This window comes from Myxocyprinus asiaticus, chromosome 20 (assembly GCF_019703515.2).
Source record: "Myxocyprinus asiaticus isolate MX2 ecotype Aquarium Trade chromosome 20, UBuf_Myxa_2, whole genome shotgun sequence".
NCBI classification, from domain to species: domain Eukaryota; kingdom Metazoa; phylum Chordata; class Actinopteri; order Cypriniformes; family Catostomidae; genus Myxocyprinus; species Myxocyprinus asiaticus.
In genome coordinates this window covers 33,428,890-33,436,125 of record NC_059363.1, presented here as the reverse complement: position 1 = coordinate 33,436,125, position 7,236 = coordinate 33,428,890, and the positions used below count along the sequence as shown (strand labels likewise).

Here is a 7,236-nt window from a genome sequence, read left to right as displayed (position 1 = left end):
AACAAAGTTTGTAGACTGACAGTGGGTTGTGTCAACAAAGAATCTGATCATTATGTTGCACTAAACCTAAATAGATATGAATTCCATGATTTACTATTTCAGATTCAGACAATGATCATTAACTCATTGCTTATACCTTTCAGATTTTTCCTGTGCATTGCACATCAACAACATTTGACTCACCTGCTCCCAAACTCACATGTTCCAGCTCCAGTACAGGATACATTTTAAAAAGAATATGATCCTTTATTGTTCTTTGATGTGAAGTCAGACTTTTTAAGTGATATTTCCATGTCTTCAAATAAAAGTGCAATAAACATTTACATAAATAATTAACATTGTCGTCTTTTGCCAGAACTTAGTTTTGTGAAGATGAAAATAGAATGAAAGTTGTCATCATTTACTCACCCTCATGTTGATCCAAACCCATGACTCCTCAAGTCTCTTTACATACCTTCTAACCTCTTTCATGGGATGTGAGTAAACGATTATAGTTTTAATATTTGGGTTAACTATCTCTGTAAATATGTAAATATTGTTTAACCACAAAATTTAAAGTAAGGTTTTAAGAAAGTATGTCTGCTTAAAAAATTAAAATAAAAAAAGACTCAAATGCAAGTCATCTCGCTGAAGAGGCATTTAATTTTATATGCACATATACAACATGTGAAACTCAAGTGTCTTTTACATAATTTCATTGTACAACTAAGGAATGTGGTACGTCTTTATGGGGAAAAAAGTGCGATAATCTAGGTTTTAAATTGTAATTTATGTTACTACGAAACAACATTTAGGAACAATTTTATATAAAAAATACACTTAAGGATAGTTTACACACATCTAATACATTCATGTGTACATCTACAAATTAATATCCATAGAAAAAAGGGAGAAAAATACTTTAACAGTTTAATGACAATGTCTGAATGGGTCTTCATCAGGTTCTGTTCGGGTCGATACAATTTCATTAAATTGGAATGTCAGCAGTGTGCCAGTATTTTTCTCCCTTTTTTTCTACACATTTTATATATATATACACACACACACAAACAATGGAATAGAACATCACAGCTAAAGCTCTGTGGCATTTTGCTTGAGGTTACTCTTCCTCATTGCTACTGCATGGTGTCGTGTCAGTCTGGGACTGATAGATACCTCTAGCCAGGGCAAGAGCAATCTGGATGGAAACATTTAAAATAATCAATAACTACATAAAAACCTGTTTAAAATGTTACACAATGAAACAAGGTTGTTGCCATGAAGCTCTGTGCCTTACCAGTTGCAAAAAGGTCCTACAGCAGTGTCAATCTACAACAAACAGGGACCAGATTCACAACACATTCTTAAAGAAAGCACAATTTTACCAAAGGCAAAAATGTGAAGCTTATAATTACATAAAAGCATCTTCTGTTAAAACTTGTGTAATGTTTGAGCTGTTAAAGGTGCATTCAGAAACTTTTCTGTTTGTGTCATCTTGGATTTACACTGACACCTAGCGGCTTGGATGCAGAATAATTTAAAAACAATAGTTTTCAGTTTCAGATGCCATTTTAGAAATGTAGTATTCACAGTCAGCCATGATTACTTTAATCAATGAGTGAAAGTGTCAAATAACAGGACGGTTACTAAGATTAAAATAGTAGAATTCAGCTGGTCATGTGATTCTAACATGGCTGCCCCCATGTGCGGACCCTCTCCGTGAAGAATAAAACAGCTTTTATAAATCTACTGATATGACTGGAGTTTTAATGTGAGTGGTCATGATTTCCTACATATATAGAACAATTACAATTCATGTTTTTAGGAGTAAAACTTTTTTATTGAGGAAAGAATTACTGAGTGCACCTTTGAGTTGTTTAATAATCACTTTTACGGTCATTTTAGGGAATATTCCTTAAAGAATGCAATATCATTTACAAAAATAAAATAAAAAAATAATAATAAATAGCAAACTTATCAATCCAACATCTGCAGGGGGATCATCAACATCACAGCCTTCATACCTGGTGACATAACTCCCAAGGATGTTTCTTCAAAAGCAGTCTGAGGGCTGGCAAAATGTTCATTCTGTAAAAGAACAAGCTACATTGTAATACACCATCTAACTTTTATTTCTATACTTTAATTTCACACAACAAGAAATGTTCAAGTAACTATACCATGTACTCAGGATCCTCATTTTGCTAGACAAACAGGGCTTTGATGATACACTCCCTCTTAACATCAATGTAGTCACACTGAGGATAAGAACATGACCATTTTCAACATGCACCTATAACAAAATACATTTTAAAGAAATAGTTCACCCAAAAATGAAAATTCTCTCATAATGTACTCACCCTCATGCCATCCCATATGTGTTTGACTTGCTTTCTTCTGCAGAACAGAAATTAAGATTTTTAGAAGAATATCTCAGCTCTGTAGGTCCGTAAAATGCAGGTAAATGGGTGCCAAGTTTTTGAAGCTCCAAAAAGCACATAAAGCCATCATAAAAGTAATCTATAGGACTCCAGTGGATTAATTCATGTCTTCTGAAGTGGAGCATTTATAGCAGACCAGAGCAATTTATGGCCCGCGGGCCAGATCCGGCCCTCCACATGGTTTAATGTGGCCCACGGCTCATTTATCCTAAAAGCGCTATTTTTTCCCCTTTGTCTATTTCAGTTATCTTGCATTGGGACCTAACACACCTCCACAAGTTTTTAACATACTCAGCCAGATAATCCCAATTTGAGATTTATACTTGCGCAAATTGGAAATATTCTACCTAATGTTATACTTATTTTGTGCAATCTGGCAACCATGCACGCGAGTACAAACTTATCAATCCAATCTTGGCATCATTGACAAGTGAGCAAAAGCAAGCAAGAGACGAATATGTGTATGTATTTTTTATTTGTGCAATTTAGAAATGCTGAAGTCCCCTCGCACCTGTATGTTAAACTCTTGCAGTAACCATTAATCATAGTCATGCAGCCTGTTTTATTCAGTTGTGTGCTGAATGGAAAGTCAAACCATTGACAAGACCCGCATCATGACACATTTAACGTGTAAACGGGTAATGTTTTGAGAATAAAATAAGTAAACTAGCCCGCTTTGCAACAAACATTATAAGATCTATAATTTTAGATGTTTTATTATTATTATTATTATTAAAATAGACCTCTGATGTAGAGAATGTTAAATTGAATAATAAATTAACAGGGAAGTAGAGATGGTCAAATAAATAATTTATAATAAGCTCAGCTTTTATTCAGTTTTTAAATGCCTGATAGAAAAGTATCTAGCTTTGTAGAGCAATACAATACTTTAGGCAACTGCAGAATAGTCCCATTAGTCACATATACATTTCAGAAAATTGAGCACACTTCTATTTCTATTTTGAGCACATTCAGAACAATTTCTGGGCTTAAAAGATAAAATTATTTTTTAAAAAATCAATGCGGAACATTGTATCTTAAAAGGAATACAATGTGGCCCCCATGCACAACTTAAAGCCCGATGTGGCCCCTTTACCAAAATAGTTACCCACCCCTGATTTATGGTAATGAGTGCAGTTATCACACCTGAGAAACTGGCCCAAGAAATTCCCTGATCCTTAATCACTTAACTCCCCCTAGCTTCGCAAAGATCTTCAAAAGTTTTGGAGTGTGTTCTACTAACTTGAATTTTGACACTAGAGGTACAGTTGCTATGCTCTCAAATTCAGCACATTCCTAAAACATAAAATAGAGATAAAGAACAAGTTGCAATTTTAAAGTACATTTAAAAATCCAGTCAGTGCTCCTGTGAAGAGCTGTGCAATATGTGCAATACAAATTGTGCATAATGTGGAATATGTTTTGTGTACAAGCTATGGCGGATGACAACAGTTACTAATTTTCACCTTATGCGCCAGAGAAACAAGCGCACAGCCATCTTGAATATTTTGTCTCGGAACTTCCATTCTAACTGTTCTATATAGATATCTATGGTGTTGTCAATTAGTGTAATTAGCTAGCAAAGTGGATTTACAGGTTATAGAGTAGTCAAAAGCCATCATGAGTATTTTAAAGTGTTAAGGGGATATCATAACAACTGGAAGCAGAGCTGGGAGATTTTAAAACATGAGTACTTCATTCATAAATACACAAGATCCTACCTTCAAGCTGTGGACGTACTGATGTGCCTCTGTTCTCATGAAACTCCAAGAGACAACTTAAAGTCATTAAAAATATCTCGTACGACACCTCTGACCACCTTCTCATGTCACTCACCCATAGCGTTTTAGTTAAGGTAAGCAGGGTTGGGGAGTAACGGAATACATGTAACGGGATTACGTATTTAAAATACAAAATATAAGTAACTGTATTCCACTACAGTTACAATTTAAATCATTGGTAATTAGAATACAGTTACATTCAAAAGTATTTTGATTACTGAAGAGATTACTTTGCATTTTATTGTCATTTGTTTCATTTAATATTTAGTCCTTTCAGATGGAAAACATTTATACATATAAATGATGCGATCCAAAGTGCATTTGAACAACGGTGAAACACTTTCATATGATGTGTTACATTCATACGAGCAGACAGAGAAGTAAGTTTGAAGTAAGTTTGGAGTACAAGAAATAGAAATAAACCTTGTGTAAATTGTCAGCTTTACGCTAAGATAAAATGCTGTTTCTAGCCATTTTACATGCACGTTACCAGGCACGATCATATTTTTTTATCAAGAAAATTCACGTTAGATTATAATTTCTTTTTATCTAGTAAGACCTTTGATATTAGGGCAAAAATCGTATTCTTGATAATTTCTGTATTGTTTTCCTGTAAAAATATCTAAAAATCCTTTAAACAAGATCAATTATATTCATCTCGTTTTAGAAACAACACTGCGTAAGATATTTAGGTTTTTCAGAGTATGTATTTTTAACGTGTATTTTGTCTTACTGTACAACTGTGTTTGAACAAGAAACCTGGTACAATGGTGTTAAATCTAAATTAATTGTTTAAAAGTGAACATCCTCCAAAAATCATTTTTTTTTTTTATTTTTGAGTGAGATGTGAGAGTGGCTGCTATTATGCAAACCAAAGAGCCCTAAAATATACATGTCAGAACATTTAAAGCACTAACTGCTCACATGCCCCTTGCCCACAGAACATGTGGTCTCTATTTATATAGTCTGAGGAATAGAAAACCTTCTTTCTTGTGTCATGTGAATCAGTTTAATGTAATTATGTTAAAATAAACATTGTGGTGGTTGAGTACAGCTGTCTCCTCTTTAACAAAAATGAATTTTAACACAAATTGAAATGAGCAGAATCATGAACACAAATTAACATCCACGAATAATCAAGTGCCTCTGGTGTTCCAAGACAACTAATTAAGACCGAACTGTGTCTGAATACAGTTGTAGAACTGTGTACAGTGGCACTTGTGTTGTGATGACAAACTGTTCATTTCTTCTTACTAATTATTTGAATTTCCATACTGAAAACCTAGAATTATCAAATGACTCAACATATACAACATATTTCATCTGTGCCCAGAGACAGCAGATGAAAATTAGCCACAAAATTGAACCTTTTTGGTTAAATCCGGCACATTTACATCAGTGAGATGTTTGATTAATGTGTAGTGTCCCTGACAAATAAATAAGATAATTTCAAAGGAACCCACACCAAATAAATCACACCAATGACACAAATGAAGATATCATTTAAAGGGGTCATGACATGAGGAATCCCATTTTCCTTGATCTTTTAACATATGAGGTCATTGTGCTATAAAAACATACTGTAAATTTCAGAACTCAAAAATTCCTCACTGCAAAAAGAGAATTTGTTGAAACTAAGCTGCCAAAATGACTCGTTGTCTACTTCCTCCGCATTGTGATGTCACACTGTGATGTCACACTGTGGTATATATTTGCACCTGACCGCCCCCACAACAACACATCAGTGCCTACTTTACCTTATCACTTCAGTAGCCCCGCTCAGTAGGTGTGAAATGTGCCATCCAATTTCCTGGTAGGCTACTCAGCCTTACAGGCTCCATATGGTTAGGAGTAGGGTGGTGGGGCAGGGTTAGGGCATCTGCTGCCTGTCAGGAACAAACTGAGGCACCTTTGTACAATGGGCCGAGCAGTGAGATGGCAAGGAAAGAGCAGGTCAGTCAAGAGCCAGTCATAACAGTGGGTGTTTACTGTCAAGTCTTAAAGGAGAAGCAGCACTAAAACAGAGTTTCTGATACAGGGTCAGAAAAAGGGTATTAAAAAAAAAAAAAAAAAAAAAAAAAAAAATTCATGTCTTACAACTATGATTGTTTTTTGTGCAAAAAACATTCCTAATAAGTAAACCTCAAGGAACATATTAAAATAATGAAAACAAAAAAAAAAAAATAAAAAAAAATGTCATGACCCCTTTAAAGGCAGCATGAAATTCCCAGTGATACTGGAAAATCAACAAAAATCTAAATGTATGTTAAAGTCTTTTTTGCAAGTCAGTTCACTAGGTGGCCATCTTTGGAACACTCCCAGGCAGCTATTTTTCTATGTAAACAAGCAGCATACAAGGGCAACCTACTTGAATGGGGAAAGACAAAATCTCCAAGAAGATATTTCAAATCAGCAGTAAAATCTGACTACACTGGTATCATAAATTGTGCTGCTTTATCTCAAAATAAGCTAAGAAAGTAAATTTTCCAGGTTGTATAGCTAATGCTCATGTGCGTTCTCGAGTTGATTGACAGGCGATGTCTGCATCAAAAGGTGAATGGCTTTTTTACCTGTAAGGCGGGACCTCCTTTCTACATATGTTGACTGTTGGGTGTTCCAGTTTCTCCTATTCATTTTAATAGAAGTGACCCGTCTCTGTTAAATAGTCTCCGTTTTGTTTTTCAGGAAATTCTTAAAATGACCAGAAAGGTGTATTAACCCTTAAATGCCAACCATAGATCTTTAGTGACCCGGACCTCATTCCATCCCCTTTACCTCATCCATTTTTTTTATTTTTTTTTATTTTTTAGAGTTATGCCCACACCTCTTTCTTGATCCTCAAATGTTCTCTTATGAATAGTGTACCAATAATAAAATGGCAAAATTTCAAAAACAATATTTTTCTAATTGCTTAATTACCAAATGTGTTAGGGTTGTTAGTGACCAGAGATATGTAATAGTGTTGCAATATAATTTGCACCATCGTAAATCATATTTTTGTGATTATTTCATATCTATATATGTTTACTGTTACT

The 7,236-nt window shown here is 34.5% G+C and overlaps 1 long non-coding RNA gene across 2 annotated transcripts; it reads right to left on the bottom strand.

Moving 5' to 3' along the window:
* Positions 1–631: 631 nt before the first annotated feature.
* LOC127411372 (uncharacterized) lies at positions 632–6,320 on the bottom strand. 2 transcript variants are annotated; one of them, XR_007892265.1, is made up of 5 exons: positions 2,340–6,320; positions 2,160–2,237; positions 2,004–2,067; positions 1,277–1,308; positions 632–1,177 (listed from the first exon to the last, which is right to left on the bottom strand). It is a non-coding gene; the product is annotated as an uncharacterized LOC127411372 (long non-coding RNA). The 2 variants fall into 2 exon arrangements; XR_007892264.1 differs by having other exon boundaries at positions 2,160–6,320.
* Positions 6,321–7,236: the final 916 nt, after the last annotated feature.